Below are 18,585 nucleotides of genomic sequence, written 5' to 3'. Positions count from 1 at the left end.
CTGCGGAAATGGAAAAGTATAAAATACATATGAGGTCAAGCAAAGGTTCCGGAAGTTTTTCTGACTCACAATCTGTTACAGTCAACTCTATATTGCCAAGTTTTTTTTTTGTATTTATTCATAATTCTGAATAATGTAGGCGATTTTGATATGTATTTATGCGAGATATCCAGCTCTAATGCTACATATTTATTCCTAACTTTGTTGTGACCACAATAGTGCGCAAAGGTAGACATTAGCATTCTTTGGAAACACAACAACTGCACTTATTGATCCGAGCGTTTGACTAAGCAAGTCAAAACATCTTTGTATTTCCACTTTAACAAATCAAATGAGAAGTGGATCAATAGTGTATAAAACCTTGCCCATTCAGAGCACAACGCAAGACAGGCCCAATAATTTATGCGTGAATGTTGCAGCAGATTGGCGCGTGGCTAACATGGCAGACGGTGCAGACGGCATGCTTTTAACCACAAAGAAACTAGTAATTACACCGACAGGACTTGATATGTTGTGTTAACATACAATTACCCCACTGTCGAGAAATGTGAGGGAAGCAGGGTGCGGATCCACTATCAAATTTGTTTTCTGCCGCTATCAAAATCACAGCTCTCCGAGATCAAAATTACTTTTTGAAATTAAAAAGTTTCTAATATGAAAGTCTGGCTACCAATTACCTTTGCTGAAAACGTTTTTATTATTTGTTGCCATTCATCTGCAAAAATCGACAAATTGTGTGTGTATGTACAGATGCACTCTTTGTCCTGCAGCCATTATTTAGGTTTGAAAACATTTCATAGCGCACAATGAAAGTGGATGGAAGTGGATGGAATATAAAAAAGGGAAAAAAAGAAAATAAATGCTTCTATTGATTGTGCCAGTAACACATCTGAAAATGGTGTCATGTCAAAGTCAGCATTGTACTTTTTCTTACAAAAATTAAATCTTTGGATACTGAAATACAACAACCAGTCAAAGATCCTTTCCTGTACTGTATGTGTGTTTTTTGTGCAATTGAACACATAATAATAATAATAATAATAATAATAATAATAATAATAATAATAATAATAATAATAATAATTCTTATTATAATTATAATGCATTGGTTTTATATAGCACTTTTCTGGACACGCTTTACATTGCACTTTTCGTTCACTCCATAGTTGGTGGTAGCAAGCTTCTATTGTAGCCACAGCTGCCCTGGGGTAGACTGACAGAAGCGAGGCAACAGTCTGCGCCACTTCGACCTCCACCAACCACTCACTCACACACTACATTCGCTAGGCTTACAGTCTCCCATCCAAGTACCGACCAGACCCTTCCCTGCTTAGCTTCCAAGCTCTGACGGGATTGGGCACAGCAATGGCGATTTGGCCATATATTTAGTTTAGTTTATTTGATGGGGACCATGTTATTAGTTTATTTGATGGGGACCATGTTATTAGTTTATTTGATGGGGACTGTTGGAGCCATATATGCTTTTTTATCTGTTTTAGCCTCCTGCCACTGCGTGGCGCTGTGTGTCACATTATGTGATTACCTGCCCTAAGGGGGGAGGGAGGGGCACGCAGGTGTTGCAGTGTAGAGGTATACAGTTTTTCGATCGTGTCTACGTGTTCTATTGTCTGTGGAGAAGCTTCGTATTTTGTGGATGGCTGTAAGGTAATGCCAATAAACCCTGGAACACAGTATTTTTTATGGACTTTGTTGGAAGACAAGCGTCCGAGACGCCTTTACACACTGCAGCCAAAGCGGACACTGCACAGGGCATTTTGGCCGCTACAGGGACCATGTTATCAGTTTATTTGATGGGGACCATGTTATTAGTTTATTTGATGGGGACCATGTACAGAAAGATGCTTTGTACCAGGTAAGCTCACCCATTTCTTCATCAGAGCTTAGCCATATATAATTGCAACTCGTCAGTCTTTATTTGGCTACTGAAATGTACACGTTTTAAATGTTTAAATGGTGATTCATAAATTAGTATAGTCTGACAGTCTGAGCAGTTTACACCTGTTCACCCTGTCCGAAGAAGACAAGCTAGGAATCTAATCCCAGCATCACCACCAAGAGAGTCAAGCGAAGTAAGCGGTCAGTGGGTCACTTTATTCCAAAATGCCTTTCCTAATAATCACTTCGCTTGCATGCAGACATTGGAAAGTAATGGCTTTAAAAAACATCTTAATAATGGCGTTTTGGTTGATACTAAGCACAAAAACATTTTACGTGTTAGACAAATTGCAGTTGTCAGGGCACCTCACGGACAGCTAAATGAGCTCGTAATGTGCCCCCAAACCACAAGTGCAAACCATGCCCCTCCCCGGACCAAACAACCCAAGAGACATTAAGAGTAAGCTGACAAAATATAGTTTTTTTACCTGACATTTTCCACTTTAGCTTGCGCAAATCTCATTGTCGTCACAATGGTAGCAGTTAGCGGAGCGTAACACCAGAATGTATCAGTCTAACAAGGAAACAAGGCGCATGAGTCAGATGAGTGGGCTCTCGGCTCTTCAGGTCATAATTAATTGGTGCAGAGTGGGAGTGGAGCGAGAGACCGGTTGCTTTGGCACATATTCAGTGAACTAACTAGTCCTCCAATTATTCACGGAGGTGCAGACCACTTTTTAAATGAGATATAAGGGCCAAACATGAGATCTTCCAGGCTAAAATAATTGACAGCATTAGCGTCAAATGGGCCATCTTGTAAAAAAGAAAGAAATTTAAACTTTTCAAACTCTGTGTAGCTTCAGATCAATTCATTATGAATTCTTTACAAAAAAAATCATTATGCTCAATCTGGAGTGGTGAGCGTATTGATGGCTCCAGCTCTGTCATACACTATTCAGTTCAGTGAGGAGGTTCAGTGCCTGGTGGGGCCTGCTTGGGCGGAGTCTCCATTTTCTCCTTATGTGTGGGTTTTCAATGGGTGCTCCAGTTTCTCATATTAGACGAACACACAATTTGGACTGGGACAAAATATCGGATCAGATTTGGATCGCAATACTTTGTGCCAAGTATCAATACTTTTTCAAGTATCGCAGTACTTTCAATACTTGTGTTTGGAGGCATTTTGATCCTGCTCTCCTTTGTTTTCCAGTAGCAGCGTTACATTTTGTGTTTATGCACGTTTTGATCTAAACACTTCAATAAACGTCAAATGACCTTGGGTCTATAAACTTTAGACACAGCATTGTTTTCTTTTTACCATTTTTAAGGTAAAGATATTACAAAGCATAATTACTTTTTGCATCACAATACGTATCGGATCGGCCCCTGAGTATATCGTAGATCGTGACAAAAGTGGATTGTCCCAGCCCTACACACAATACAGGCTAATCCCTCAGATATGTAGGTGCTACTGTCCATTAAAGGAATAGGCCACAGTTTTTACATACAGATATGATACCTTAGCTTAGACGAGTTGATGCTTAGTTGTCTGGTCTTTGTGCGTGTGCTCAGTCACGCAAATGTTGTTTGCATTTAGCCTCTCCCAGCAAAGGTATAGCTCCAAACTGGAGTGAAGTTGGAAGTTAACAAGCTCTTCAATGTTTCCCCTATTTAAATACAGTTACATGAGCAGTTACACGATCCAAGTCTAGTTACACAAAATTAAACATGTTCATTTTCTAAGCGGATAAAGAGGAACACTATATTGTGAGGCATAATAACACCTGGAGAACTTCGACGTCTGCACTCTAATATTGTCGAACTAACTAATTCACCCCAGTTTGGAGCTATACCTTTGCTGGGAGAGGCTAAATACATTTGCGTGACTGAGGGCACGCACAAAGACCAGACAGGTACGCATGAATTCGTCTAAGCTAGACATATTTCAGTATGTAGAAACGGTGGCTTATTCCTTTAACCTCTAGCGACAGTTTGCGGCTGAGAGGGATGCATGAGGCGATAATATAAAACAAATTGGGATTTGTTCCCTGTTTATGTAGATCCTCGTTAGCATTAGCCGGGACAAACAACAAGCTTATTTAAACTCTGTGACAACCTGCAGTTTTCGTGATGTCGTCATATCACAGTTCAGTGCATCTCTGCTTAAAGGAATAGGCCACCGTTTTTACATACTGAGATATGTTCTTACCTTAGCTTTGACGAGTTCTTTAGGACCTGTCTGGTCTTCCCCTGTGCCTTCTATCACGTAAACACAGCGCAGTCGGCATTGGCATTTAGCCTCTCCCTCTCTCCACTATAGCTCCAAAACAGGTCAAGATAGAAGCTACCAAGCTCTTCCACGTTTTCCCTATTTAAATATGGTGACGTGTTACACTACAAAGTATAATTACACAAAATTAAACAATGTGGATTTTCTAAGCGGATAAAAGGGGGAACTATATTGAAAGGCGTAATAATACCAGGAGTATTTCGAAATCCGCGCAGTAATCTTCACTTTACTGCGCAGTAATCTTCACTTTACTGTGCGGATGACTCTCCCCAGTTAAGTGGATGCTTTGCAACACACTAGTGCCCCTGTGTCACTGGTAATGGAGGAATGTTTACATTTACCACGTTACGCTAGTGTACAGGTGGTAAACGAGACCAGATACACTAAGTAGTGAGCAGACAGATTTTATTTTGAAATACACCGGATCATCTTTCCTCACGAGACCTGACTTGCTGTTTGGCTCGTGTTTTTCTGTCAGCTTGATCCGCGGGGCTCCAGTCTCCGGCAAAAATAGACTTCTTGTAGATTCTTTCCGTTGCAGCGGCCTGGGTAACCGGACCCGGACTTCGCGGAGCAGTGTGAGTGTGCAACATTGGTTTGAATGACTTTCTAAGTTTGCGGACGCTGTACCGGACCTACAACAGATTCAATGTGTCGCTCTTAAGGTAGTTTAAAAGTGTTTATGAATTAAGTTGTGATCTTGGCCCTATGCAAATCGCAATGTACATTTCTAGACAGATTGCACACAAGTCTGCGCTATTAACTATCCGCACCTTAAAAATATAGTATACTCGGAGTTAAACTTAAACAGTTATTAGGGAATGATACAGAAAAAATCCGCTGAAAAGTTCATGCATGCATCAGAGTAAATGCAACATATCTTCCTCCCCCTCTAATCCACATCAAAACTCAACTGTATATGATTTGCCATTTTGACGTGAAATTGTAGAATTATTCATACTTATGCAAACACATTGGTCTTAAATTTAATCAGCGCATCAATTTTGGGCCTATTTCGCCCTACAGACTCAAATGCTTTAGCCCGGAGGCTGCTCTTGAAAATGGGCCACGGGCTAGTTAATATAATTTTCTGTTTTGGCTGTCAACCTTTCAACCGTTCGCTGTAATCGCTGGTCGGGGCCTGTCAGTGTCTGCCATCATGCACATTTTTATTGAAGCAGCGAAAGAGCTTGACTAAATCATTGGTGTTTGAAATCATTTCTGAATGTGACATGTGCTGGAGCATAATATTCCTCACTTAGACAAATAGAGGTTTCTAGACCATAATGACATAGGCCAGAGGAGTACATTAGTGGGCCCTGTAGGTGATCATTTAGTGCGAAATGGATATGGATGTTGTGATCAATACCTGACCTTTGAGACAAATTGGTGCTTATCTTTCTGTTGAGCAATTTGTTGACACGATCAGATGCAACAACTCTGTAAACCCTCCATTTTAAAGGAAGGGTAAAACATTTAAAATTGAAGACGTGAGATGTTTTCACACCTGAATGTCTGCAAAGTCATTATCAAACTTTTGTGTAAAAATGTCTCACACTGTTTTGTTGATCACATTGCTCATCAAATAAGGTTAAAAAATATCTTTATGTAGTACAGACACTGATGGATTGCTGAAAAAAAAAGGAGGTCGCAAAGGTGCAATTGCAAACTAGTTAAAGCAGTACTAAGTAACTCCTACGCTTCCAGATGTACAATATCCATCCAATTGTGTGATTGGATGGATATTGTACGTCAAATTATCAAATCACAATGTAAATCATTTTTTTCACTCAAACTTGGCTGTAAATACTGTTGAAGTGGCGCTAGCCCACAGTTAGCTTTGCCTGTTAGCCTGTTAGCTTCTTCTTCGTGATTCTATTAGTGTGTATTGCGCCTCCAACCCGTAGGCAGGACAGCTGCAATTGTTGTTTTCTGAACAGAGATACCAGGGAGAGATGAAAGACCCCCCAATCATCCCATTAACACTTGTATTACCCCCAGAGGAACTACGGAAAGGATTTATTAAGGTAAACAAGTTAGTACTGCTTTAAGGCTGTTACCATCCAGTGCTGAGCTTCACCGATGATAGATGGAAAAAAAAAATAGCTGCCTCCTTCGCTCTATCTCAGCAACTCGAACTACCTTGGATTTCAGGTGAATTGTATTAAGGAAAAGGCCAGATATTGTGTATTTCACTTAGAAAACAGCATGGCAAGGACCAGCGGACAGTTGTTTTATTTTTTGTTTTTCCAAAAAGCTTAAACTGGCCAAATACCTGGCAATTTTGGTTGTGCACCATTTCAACCGGAAGAGACTTGGACTGAAACAAAGCAGTTAGATGGCATGCATGAATATGAATTGGTGTTATTAATTGATGTTAATATGCTTAAGCGTTTAGGGATGTCTTTTCCCGGAGCCTGGACACTGGTGGTGGAATGGGAGGTTGAAGAGGAATGAGCGACGAGCGAATCCATGATGGGCAGGGTCAGTGAAGGGGTGGAGGTGGGATGCAGCACGGCTGGCAAGCGTACAAGGTGGTGACGGAGAAAAGTTAAATTGTGGCTGTTGGGACTTGAAGGTGTGTCTGAGGCGCTGATGAGGTTGAAAATGACACCGGCTGACGATGAGATGTTGATTGGATAAAGGCAGGTGACGCTGTAATGAGTTAATGAGTTCCAGGTTAAATGTATGCCTAGGCTTCGTTAAAAGAGCTAAATAGTCTTTATTTTTTTGTTTTTCTCAGGGTCCACATTAGACTGTGAGACACTCTGAATGTACATAATCTGCCCTTGGCCCTGGAGTCATAACATACAGTATGTCACCATTTAAACACAACACTTGGACAAATCAACACAAAACAAGGGACAAGGTGAACTCTGATTATTTTCACTCTGGGGGTAAAACAATAAGTCAAACTTCTCAACTTCCCTTTCTTTCAGTATAGTTAGCTGCCTCTTCAGGTGGCATCTTCCATCACGCTGTGTGCAGGACGTCAATGGACAGGGGCCTGCTGGTGTTGTATATAGGCCTCCATTGTGAAGCATGCTGTGTGCTGTGTCCACTCACAGGAAGTCGTTTCATTCGCCCTTGAAAACAGATCAATGAGAAACCATGTGCATTTACTCTATAAGGAACACTGTCAAAAAGATTACTGAGACAGTTTTGCCCTTAAATGTTTTGGAGACCAGAAGGTGTTTATCTACAGTATAATATTGGTGTATCTTAATTCAAGACGTTACTTTAACTTTTAATGACATGCTTTGTAGTAAAGGTAGATTAAGGAGACAGGAGGAGACAGAAAGAGGCTACTTTTAAGATGGAGTTGTTTAAAATTCAGAATCACCCAAGTAAATTAAATTAAATTAAATTTGCTCATCTTACATTATTTTATACCTCTATTTAATTCACACTCCGAGGAAACCTGATCACGCAAACTCCACGCAGAGAAGTCTGAACTGGAATGACACTCGGGACCTTCTTGCTGCGAGACAAAACCAATCCTTTAAAATTCTCTTTCATGAATAAATCTGAGTTTTGTTTCAGTCTTGATGTGCTAATTGTCATTCTCCCTGCGTTCTGTAATAAACATTAGGTGTGCGCTGATTCGTCTGTCCCCGTGGCAGTCTGAGCACTTGGATGCCATCGTATTGTCGATAAAAGCGCTGTTTAAATACTTTGGCAGGAGTTGCGTGAGCGTTATTTCGTGGCCGGTCGTGTAAAACCGCCTCGTAATCTTCAGAGGTTATTGGACAAAAGTCATTATCAGATGTAATGGATCTCTATTGACATCTCCCTGGTGTTGCGGCTGGGACTATCGCACGCACAGAACAATAGAACAGCAATAAAACTGGGAGGCAAGATGTAAAACCAAATGATTATTAGAATTTCTGAATGTCAGGAATTGTTAAGGGAAATGATCCTAGACTGTGCACTGTTGCAGCTCTCATCTCCTCTCAGTGACAATTTCCATATACCGCATTTACATAAGGGAAACTGTCTTGCACTAAAACGGCACTTCCATGAGAGAAGCTGTGCATGCAATTGGCGACAACAATGGCATTTTCACTGTTTTTTAAGATGCAACATTAATCGTGCTGAAATGGACGACATCAGTAGTTCTCAAGCTTTGCACACCAAGTAGCGCCTCATGAAATATTCTACCTTTCAAGCACCACCAGCTGAGGGCACGCAGGGAAGGGATCACACAACCTACAATAACCTACTTTTTTCACTAAGAGCAGCATAAATGGATGTGTATCCCCTGTACAGCTGCTCCTCAGTACCTCTCTATCTTCTCACGGGGTGCATAGCCTATAAACACTCAGACTTTTAACTGTGCTTGTTCCTAACTTCAGTTCTCTGGAGTCTTGGTCTTCTATAAAATCAATCCTCCAGCTCCTGCATTGTTACAGGGGCAGATTGTGGCAATATCCCCCTATAGCCTGCCTTCAAAACTTCAGCCAAACATGCCTCCCAATAGAATTGTTGCACTATGTAACTAGCTTCACTCTCCATCTGCTGCTGTGTGCTTGCCTTGCCCTGGCCTTTCAGGGGGTGTAGATGAGAATGAAAATCAAACACATATTTCTAAGCTTGCCAACTTGCACTTCTGAATCGGGGTCCACCCCCAAAAAACTTTGAACATAGGCCCTCATAGGCACTCCCAAGTCTGTTAGCATGACAATAGTGGCAAGTGGCAAGACTCTGTATATAAACTAAGGAGCAGGTGACAAAAGCAGTCTTCTAAGAGACCTTGCAGTTCACTGACTCCGGTTTCAGCTACATTGACTTTGGGTCCCATAGTCTCTCAATACAAGAACCCAAAAGCCCCAAAGTAATCACGTACCGGCAATGGGAGTTTTCAAGCAGTGTGGATTTGCCCAACGATGTCAGTGTGTCAGACAGTATACAGACAATGTTCCAAAAAATTAGATCCCAGTGTGAGAATGTTGAATTAGCATACGTAGTGCTAATTGTTACCATATTGATATCACTTCAACGATGTTTGGTCTCCGGCGTCAAAACCCACATTCCCAATTTTCCAAATCACCAGATCTGAATTCTCCGCAGGTATTTCTCGAGAGCTGAGCGTGATAACTGAGGAGTTTTCCCCAGCATCCGGCAAATGGAAAAGAATGTTACATTGTAAGATCTGCATGCAAATCAAGTCCGTATTAATTTTGTGTTGTAATTTGGTTTCCAGAAAAACGAGTCCCTTGGCAAGATTCAAAGTGCACATTTGTTACATACAGTGCATTCATTGTAAGTTGTGCGATCCATCTGGCAGCGCTAGGAGAATACCAACGCTGGAGATGTTGAGATACAGCCAATATGAAATGTTCACCGGCTGAATGTTATTACAGATGTATACTCACGAGTTAATACCCGCACAATGCGATATTAAATCGGCACACAGCTTATGACTTTCAACTATATAGAGCCCTGTTCCTGTTCTCCTCCCACTTTAATGTCAAAGGGAAAATACAAAAGACCTTTTAAGTTCAATCTGACAACCATAGTAATAATAAAGTAGCAAATAAGCCTGCAATATTTAAAGAGGGGGTATTATGCTTCTTTCAATCACATAGCACCAGTCTATATCACACTACAATGATGAGGAAACCTTCTGTTGGTCTGTAAATGCAGTAAATTAGAATAACTGCCTTGTATAAAATTGCTCTCTCAAAATGGCTGTAGTGAATGTCTTGAAATAGGCCTCTGTCTCTTTAAGAACCTCTGACCCTTTCCGACACGCCCCCTCCACACGCTGTCTGTGGCATCAGTGGGGAGGGGGTTCTGCTGAGGGGCAGTGGTTGGTTACTCGGCTGGTGACGAAAGCTCGGAGGCGTCTCCAGGAGGTGGGGGCGTTCCTAGGAGGACTCAGGCAAACCTATCCCCAAAATGGCTGCCATCAGAGTTTGTACAGATTACTCAAAAATACGTGAATGTGCCAAGGCAACACTTCAGGCATGTTTTTAATGAGGGAATGACATAAGAACATGATGTAAAGCTTGAAAAAGTCGATTTTGCATTATACCCCCTCTTTAAACATATTCTCAACTTCTCCCTGTTAGGTAAGATATTTAAGATTTTTTGCAAATATTTCTTAAACACATCCTGTTTGTGCCCCAGATATATCAGATAAACATGTTCAAATCAGATGTATTATTCGCACTGATGACAATTGTAATGCGAAGTAGCATCAAGTTAAAATTGGTTATGTTAATTTGTTCATTCATTTGTTTGTTTGTTTTGGTTCTCAAGACAATTACACGATCCACACGCGGAAAGGAACACCCCTTTTGCGCTTCCAGATCCTAAAACCAGTTTGAAAACAAAGAGACTCTCTCATTTCCACAATTCCAGCACATGCCCCCCAATCACGTCCCAGTGCTAGTGTGGCCTCCAGCAGATAAAGCTCAGGGACTGAACTCTAAAAGTTCTTAGCTTTCAGCACTAGTGGTCTGTTCATTAACATGCACTGTCCCGTTCAAATAAATAAATAAATGAAATGAAAATGAAATTCACAGTCAGACCATAAAAAAGGGGCAAAATGCTTTAATATTTAGCTGGACCCCCCCCCCCCTTAGCTTGGATTACAGCTGTGGCATTGTTTCAATAAGCTTCTGCGATGACAAAAGATCTGTGCACAGCCTTCTCCAGGTCTGGACTCTGTGGTGGCCAATCCATGTGTGAAAATGATGTCTCATCCTCCCTGAATCACTCTTTCACGATGTGAGCCCGATGAATCCTGGCATTGTCATCTTGGAATCCCGTGCCATCAAGGAAGAAGACACCGATGGATGGAATAACCTGGTCGTTCAGGATGTTCCGCTGATCTCATTCTTTGAACACACACCGCGCCAAAACTTCCCACCATTATGCTGCCTAAACTGGGTAAAATACTAGTTTCAACAAAGACAAGCTGGAATCCTTGGAAGATATAGTTGTTTGGAATCATTCATTGACCATTACTACGATATGTCGAAAAAAACGAAAGAGGCATCCCCTCAGCTCAACTGAAATGGATGACTTCACCAGTGACAAAAAACACTATCCAAGAATCCATCACATCCATGGATCAACAACTAACGAAACTTATTGTCTTCTTGAAAAACTCCAAGGTGATGTTGAGGACTTAAAACAGTCAGTTCAATATCACAGTGCCCTTGCAGACGTTCTTAAAGAAGAGAACGCCAGCCTTAGAGCCAAAGAAAATAGGATGTGACCACCGAACTACAACAATATTCACTCGAGAAAGAAAAAACACTTTTTTAGACCTACAGTGCAGGAACATAAGGACAACATAATTATACATGGAATACAGGAGGAACAATGGGAGACGTACCAATCAACTGAACAGACTGTAAGACTGAAGTTTCTCAAAAACTCACCTGAAAATACAAGATGCCGACATTGCAAACATCCATTTGAGCTGGGTCGCAAAAAAAAAAACGCCCGATCGTAGCAAAAGTCACAAACTTCACAGTAAACACAGTGTTTCTGATCCTAGACCTGACCAACTGCAGCAGCCCCAGGTCAGAACACTTGGTTAAATCCAGGCATTTATTATGTCATCATTCCTGCCAAAACATTCATTAAATGTGTTGAAAGTCATAAACTCAGCTGTTACATTTTTAAGAAAAGATACACATGAAAAGAACACTGGTGTTGCAAGTATACAGTGTGCGAGAGATTTTTCCTTTTGTACATTTGGCCTCTATGCCTTCTCTTACGCTCCTGTTTAAAACAAAGAGATGTGCGAAGTAAACCTTTAATTTTTGACATTTTTAAGCCCCAAATCATTGCATCTATAATCCTACATTTATTGGAAAAAGTAAGTATTCCACAAATTCAACAATCCGACTTTACAACAAGCCGATAAATGTCCAACAATGAATCAAGAGCAGTCATTATTTTTACAAACTTCTAAGTCCTTTCTCGCAGCTTCACTGTCAGCAATGCTCTGCTGACCCTGACAGGAGGATTTTACATTTCAAATTAAAAGAGGGGTTGTGGCAGATGAGGAGCGACTGGATACACTTAACTCCTTGGCAGAGACATCACTTACAATCTGCCAGATATCAGCAATTAATTTCCACGAAGCAAACGCTGTGATGTTATCGTCCGAGGAGAAGAAGGAAAAAAAAAAAGGTGTTGGAAGGACTTCATCAGCTCTTAATAATGCATTGTCAGGAGTGTCTAATGAGCAGAGGAATACATTATTCAGGCTCATTTGGATTAGCTGTTGTTGGGAAGTGGTCACAGGCGAGCGCGCACAAAGACGCACTCCCAGAATCAGTGTGTAAAAAGCAATTCCCCTGTCCTCGGCTATGAAACAATATCTTTTTAACATGCAAATGGGCTTTTAGCAAAATGACGGAAATTATTTTAAAAACATTGCTGTTGACCTTTAATTGTCGCCCTTGATCTCAGTTGAAATCCATTATGCCATTAATGTGGATTTTTTTTTTTTTTTGAGAAACAGCTCGGGAAAAAGGTCTTCATTTTCGAGGTCTTAGTAATGATTCTTTGTTGTTTTTTGTGTGCGCTTGGTATCGGGAGGGCGGATAAACAAATAAAGTTATGAAGTGAAATTCGAGCAGCGTATTTAAAAGGGACTAATAGCCGCTGTCAAACACGGTGAAATAATGTAGAACTTTTTAATTGTTATTATTAAAAGCAGAACTAAGTAACTCATGCCCATAGAGGCCATAAGCGTCGCTGCAGGTGTCGTAGCATGTTGCGTTTTTTTACTCATTAATTGTCCGTGAGAGTAAATACTACGCTGACAGAAAAGACAAAGAGAGATATGGATATTCATCCAATTACTCATTGGAGATAATTTTTTTCACTCAAACTTGAGGCTGTAAATAATGCTAAAGTAGTGCTAGCCCACAGTTAGCTTTGCCCATTAGCCTGTAAGCTTCTTCACCGTGACTCTATTAGTGTGAATTGTGTCCCCGGGTCGGAGCAGGGAAAGTTACGAGAATGGTTTTCTGGCCAGAGACACCAGGGGGAGATGAAAGACCATTCCATTAAGACTTGTATTAACCCCAGAGGGACTACCAAAAGGATTTATTAAGATAAACAAGTTACTCCTTTAAATGTTGCGCTATCTCTCTCTGCTGTCTCAATACACTTGGTAGATTGCCCAATTTGGTTTCTTGCAAAGAAAATGGGGCATCAACGCTACAACAAAAAACAAGCTGGATTTATGCTTCGCTTCTGGCTGAAGTACAGAGCAATGAGGGTCACTTATGATTGCCCTTGACGGAGAAGAGCAAGTTGAGCTCAATGGAAGAAAACGAGCGAACGCTAGACAAGTTACTAAGATTTAAAGGAATGACACAAAGCACTGTTCAGTCACGCGTCTCGCATTCAACAAAGAAGAGATAGGCTTTCAACTACTTCACAAAGGGCTTGCATGAAAAATGGTACGTGCCCGCAAACCTGGCAAGATAACATTTTTCTTCCCTTCCAAGTGCCTTCCCCATCTGAAATAAAGACATAGCAGGTAAGAGACGCCGCGATGTTCCTTCTGAGATCGAAATTGCTTTTCAGAGCCTCGTGAAGGGCTCAACTTGATTTGTTTATCAGTTTTTTTTGGGGGGGTTACTCTCCTGAGCGCGAAGAGAGGAAAAAAAAAAAAAAAAGCCTACACTGCCTCCGCCCTATCTCTTGTCAAAGAGGGAGAAATATCTTTACAAAACAGACATTGTGCTTGTATATCAAAGGGAGCGCGTGCTGGAATGCGAAAACACAAATAGGCCTCTTGGTTGTGTTTTCTGAAAAGAGGTAAGTCGGAATCAGGACGGCGTACATATGGCGCGTTTGCATAGTGACTACCTCTGAGGTTTCTCTTGATAATAGTCATCCATTTTCATAGACGGCGGAGTAGCGGAGTGGAGGAAACTCACTCAAACTGACACATCTGCTGCAGTTATCAGTCAAGCAATGCGCCGCCACAGAGCAATGATTTAGGGAAAAATATTCAGGAAGCAAGTTATTTTATTGTGTTTGCAGTCAACGGTCAGCAATCTGTGACAAAAGCGGCTAAATATATGAGCGCTTTGGGGGATTTTATGACTCCGATGTATTTTATGACACGGGAGTTTTCATCAAAATGTCAAAAGTGGAGAGACCCTGACAGCAGCAGGCAGGCGCACAGATTTATCATCCGCTGAAGTTTTTCCCATGCAACTCGAGCTTTTTTTTTTTGCCACCTCTGACAAGTGACTGTTATTCCGAAAACACGGGAGTTTGGGAAATAACTTGCCATTTTAGCGAGGTTATAGGTACAGGGGGAGAATTTAGCATGCAAAGTAGAAGCACGCAGGAGGAGAGATGCTTAAGTCGGAGGGTCTGATGGTGCAGGCTGGCAGCCGCGCATCCGTCAGCTATGACTACACATATATTGAACCACCAGCGATTAGGCTGTGGAGTGAAGGAATAATTGTCCCCTCATGTGAGAAGTGTTATTCAAATAAGACTTGCTTCTCATAGTAGTGGCCAAGCTGTAGCATTTGTAATACTTCTAAATCATCCTTTTAATGTATTTTTGGATTGACCTTCATTTAGTGAGGAAAATCCCACAGATTCAGAAATGCCCTTCAGATTAGCGCAAATATTTACTCAAGTAAATTTTGCTCAAGTACAAGTAAAAAGTGACCAAAATAATTACTCAAGTAAGAGTAAAACTTTTAGTATGGGGTAAAGCCAAAACTGGAGAAAATGTGCTCGGTTTAGGTGGGAGTTAAGGGGTTAAACAAACTATAGAGCTCATGTTGAGACACAAACATAAGAAATGAAAATCCCATTGCAACATCATCAAAGAATCATTTCAGTAGATCATCCCATAGTATGTTTCAATCACAAACTTAAAAGCAAAAACATTTCTCAACAAAATGCGATTCAACACAATAGTCTCAGTTGTCATATGCGCAGCTAAAGAGAACTAAACACTGACCACCTTTTATATTAATTGCAAGATCGTCTCTGTCTGTTTGTGTTTTAAATAAAGTCTTTCAAACTTGAGCGCACATTTCTCACTGATGACATCACTCCAGAGATCAGTAACCAGTGCCATCGTCATGGCAGTAGTTACTATGGCTCTTGGTCGTAGTCCGAGTTAGACGCAGGCGCACAAAAAGGCGCAGGCGTCGTGCTCCAGCCCGCGATCTCGCCGACATCTCGGCGAGGTCGCGGGCCCATCACTCCGCCGCTACACAGGGGCGGAGTGATCGGACAAAAAATTGACTTTTTTCTCCATTTTTTTTGGGTTAGGGTTAACCCTAACCCTTTCTCATTTTTTTTGTACATTTTTTGTACATTTTTTGTCTCTTTTTCGTCCATTTTTGTTTTCGTCTCTTTTTGTCAATTTTTTATCTTTTTTTGTCATTTTTTCGTCAATTTTTTGTCACTTTTTTGTCAAATTTCCGTCCTTGTTTTCGTCTCAGTTTTGTTGCATTTTTCACAGCTTTTTTCCAGAAGCTTTTTACTAGAGTACAGTGAGTACTGAGTCCGATTTACAATACAGCTGTGACATAAATAGTAGGGCTGGGACAAAATATCGGATCATATTTGGATCGCAATACTCTGTGCTGCAATACTAAGTATTGATGCTTTTTCAAGTATCGCAATACTTTCAATACTTGTGTTTGGAGGCATTTTTATCCTGCACTCCTTTGTTTTCCAGTAGCAGCACTTTGTTACATTTTGTGTTAATTCACTTTTCGATCTTAACACTTCAATAAATGTCAAATGGAATTGGGTTTATAAACTTTAGGCACATGACTGATTTCCTATTATACACTTTAAGGTAACCATATTACAAATCATAATTACTTATTGTATCGCAAAATGTATCGGATTGGCCCATGAGTATCGTGATACGTATCGGATCGTGACAAAAGTGGATCGTCCCAGCCCTAATAAATAAGGAGGAAATAATACAAGAAATGATACTAAAAAAAATCATATATACATATATTTCCAAACGAAATGCCAGAAAAATATGCAAAAAGATTTTTTTCTGAACAATAAAATACAACGTGAAGCTTTTGCCTCTTAAAGGTCTGAGGAGAGATGAGCTGCTCACAGCAAACATACGTTTGTTTGTTAATTTCTTAGGTATTTTTCAACAATAAAATATCTGTTATCAAATAAATGCTTGTATTTTATTCTATTTATTGGAATGAAATGTTGCACAGTGCGGCTTTAACATATGACACTGCCCGAGAAGTCCTCCAACAAATGTCCTATTGTTGTGATTGTTTTAGAAAATAGTGAAATTGTGCTCAAAGTTTCCAGGAGCAGACACTGATATAGACATGCATTCAGCTCATCCACAATCACACACCAGCAGGTGCAGCTTGCATTTGAGTGTAGAGGGAGTCACAGTGGTGGACTGGGTCACCTTGAGGCATTAAGAGATTCGGGACAGCAGTTCATCTCATGGCGTGGACACTTGTGGTTACCCAGTGTGCCGCGGTGCCATGCCACGATCTGATTGGCCCAGTTGGCACACGGGGGTCAGTCCCAAACAGCTCCGTCCCACAGTCCTGCCTGACAGCCTCAAGGTCAGAGCCAAGCCACGGATCCAACAGCGGGACAGGAAGTTTGGTTTAAATCTTCTGCAAGTTTCCATAAGATTAATGTCTAAAGGTGACTGATGCCTTTTTCCACTGTCAGAAAGTGGAAGTGAAGTTAGCTGTGGAATAAACTGGACTGCGCTGATGGATGTGAGCGACGGAGGAAGTACGGACAACAGTTTCCATAGTAATGATGAGTCACAGGACACTATCACGATCAAAAGTGGGAAATATTGAGAGATTTTGAAGCTCGTCTGCACCTTGAAGTAAAAAACGTTCTCACAATGACATTTCTTTGCATCTTGGCATGTTCTTCCTGGAGCCACTGTATCTTCAGTCATAAACCAAGGAAATTAGGCCTGATCTGTATCTCTAGCACACTTATTGATGGAAGTTTATTTATAACAAGCCTTTTATTTTTAACCATATAGTTTTTTTTTCCTCCCACAATATTGTTTCATTCCAAGAATTCAAAGCGTCTTTCTTTTCCCCGAAGAGCAACTTGATTTGCAGCAGCAGGACACATGAAATCAAACACAGAAATAACTGGGATAAAGGAGTTCTTGAAACTAATTGTCCTACATAAGAGACGATGAATCTGGCGCCAGAAGGGAGCAACTTGATTGAACACAATGGATGGCTGGGTCTGAGGAGATCTCGTCTGTCCCCCTTCAAGATCTGAGCCCTATAGACGTCCTACAGGTAATGAACCTTGTGCAATTTTGCTTAAGCGTGCTCAATACTCTGCAAGCGCTTCCTATTTTTGAAGAAAGGGCCAACATATAAAGGAAAATTCAACATGTTTGTTTTTTGCTTTCGTTTTTTTCAGCTCTTGCTACTTTGTTTAAACAATATAACAAAAAGGGAAGGGGGGAACGCAAGACAAAAAATGTTGGGTATCACTGCTCTAACCTAATGATAAACCACAATAATCATGTAAACCTCCGACCACTTTCTCACCAATCATGTGCGAATGAAACAAAACATCACTTCGGGTTTGGTTTTAATGAGGCATTAACAGCGTACCGTGGTTAAAATGTAGCATAGACATATTAATATGCATGGGCTGCCCCCAGTTTTGGCATGTTTGTCACAGTCGAAACAGTGAGTGATGTTTTGGTGACATTGTATTAACGTCAATTCAGAACTAAAATAATTATTACACTTGAATTAACAGTCAAATGATATTATTTCTGTCCTGCAGCTTTTGCAGGCACAATTAAAACACCAGGAGCAGAAATGTGGCTCTAAATCCACAGCTTTCACTCGCGGCTAGGACACAAGAAGGAGATCAGCAGAAAGGGGGCGAAAAAAAACGCTCAGATTTCAGATGAGCCGGAGAAATGTATGCATAAGCCATCCCCCCAGACACGAGTGGAAGCGAGCTTAAGGCACGCTCCTCTTTACACAACGTTGTTGAATAAAATTACGTATCTAATAAGAAAAGTAATTAAATTTGCCTTGCAGTCATGTTGTGCCACCGACAGTGACTCCTCCACAGCAGTAAGATAGCCTTCATATTTTAAGGCGAATTTGGGGTCAAATTAATTTAGAGGCATCTATTTTTTTCCCCCCTGTAGATTACAGACATAAATAGGAGTGAGGTTGTCTTTAACATTTTAATATAAGAATGAGATACAAATATAAAGAAAATTCATAGATTTTTTTTTTTCTGAGGAGATTTTAGATGTCTTGATGTATTAGTTGTTGAGAAAAATTAGTTTAAAAAAAAATAACATTAAAAAATAATAAAAATAATTCTGGTGTTCAAAGCTCAAGGAAGGAAGGAAGGAAGGAAGGAAGGAA

At 40.7% G+C, this 18,585-nt stretch overlaps 1 long non-coding RNA gene across 1 annotated transcript in view; it reads left to right on the top strand.

Annotated features, from left to right (window-relative positions):
• Positions 1–14,954, top strand: part of LOC306964487 — a 409,045-nt gene extending 394,091 nt beyond the window's left edge. Inside the window, exon 3 of the long non-coding RNA XR_013792970.1 lies at positions 14,906–14,954. This is a non-coding gene — a long non-coding RNA (uncharacterized lncRNA). The remainder of the gene's footprint in view (positions 1–14,905) is intronic.
• The last annotated feature ends 3,631 nt before the right edge of the window (positions 14,955–18,585 follow it).

This window comes from Gobius niger (genome assembly GCF_951799975.1).
Source record: "Gobius niger genome assembly, chromosome: 6".
Taxonomy (NCBI): domain Eukaryota; kingdom Metazoa; phylum Chordata; class Actinopteri; order Gobiiformes; family Gobiidae; genus Gobius; species Gobius niger.
The sequence above is the reverse complement of the archived record's forward strand: the minus strand, read 5'-3'. Positions and strand labels throughout refer to the sequence as shown.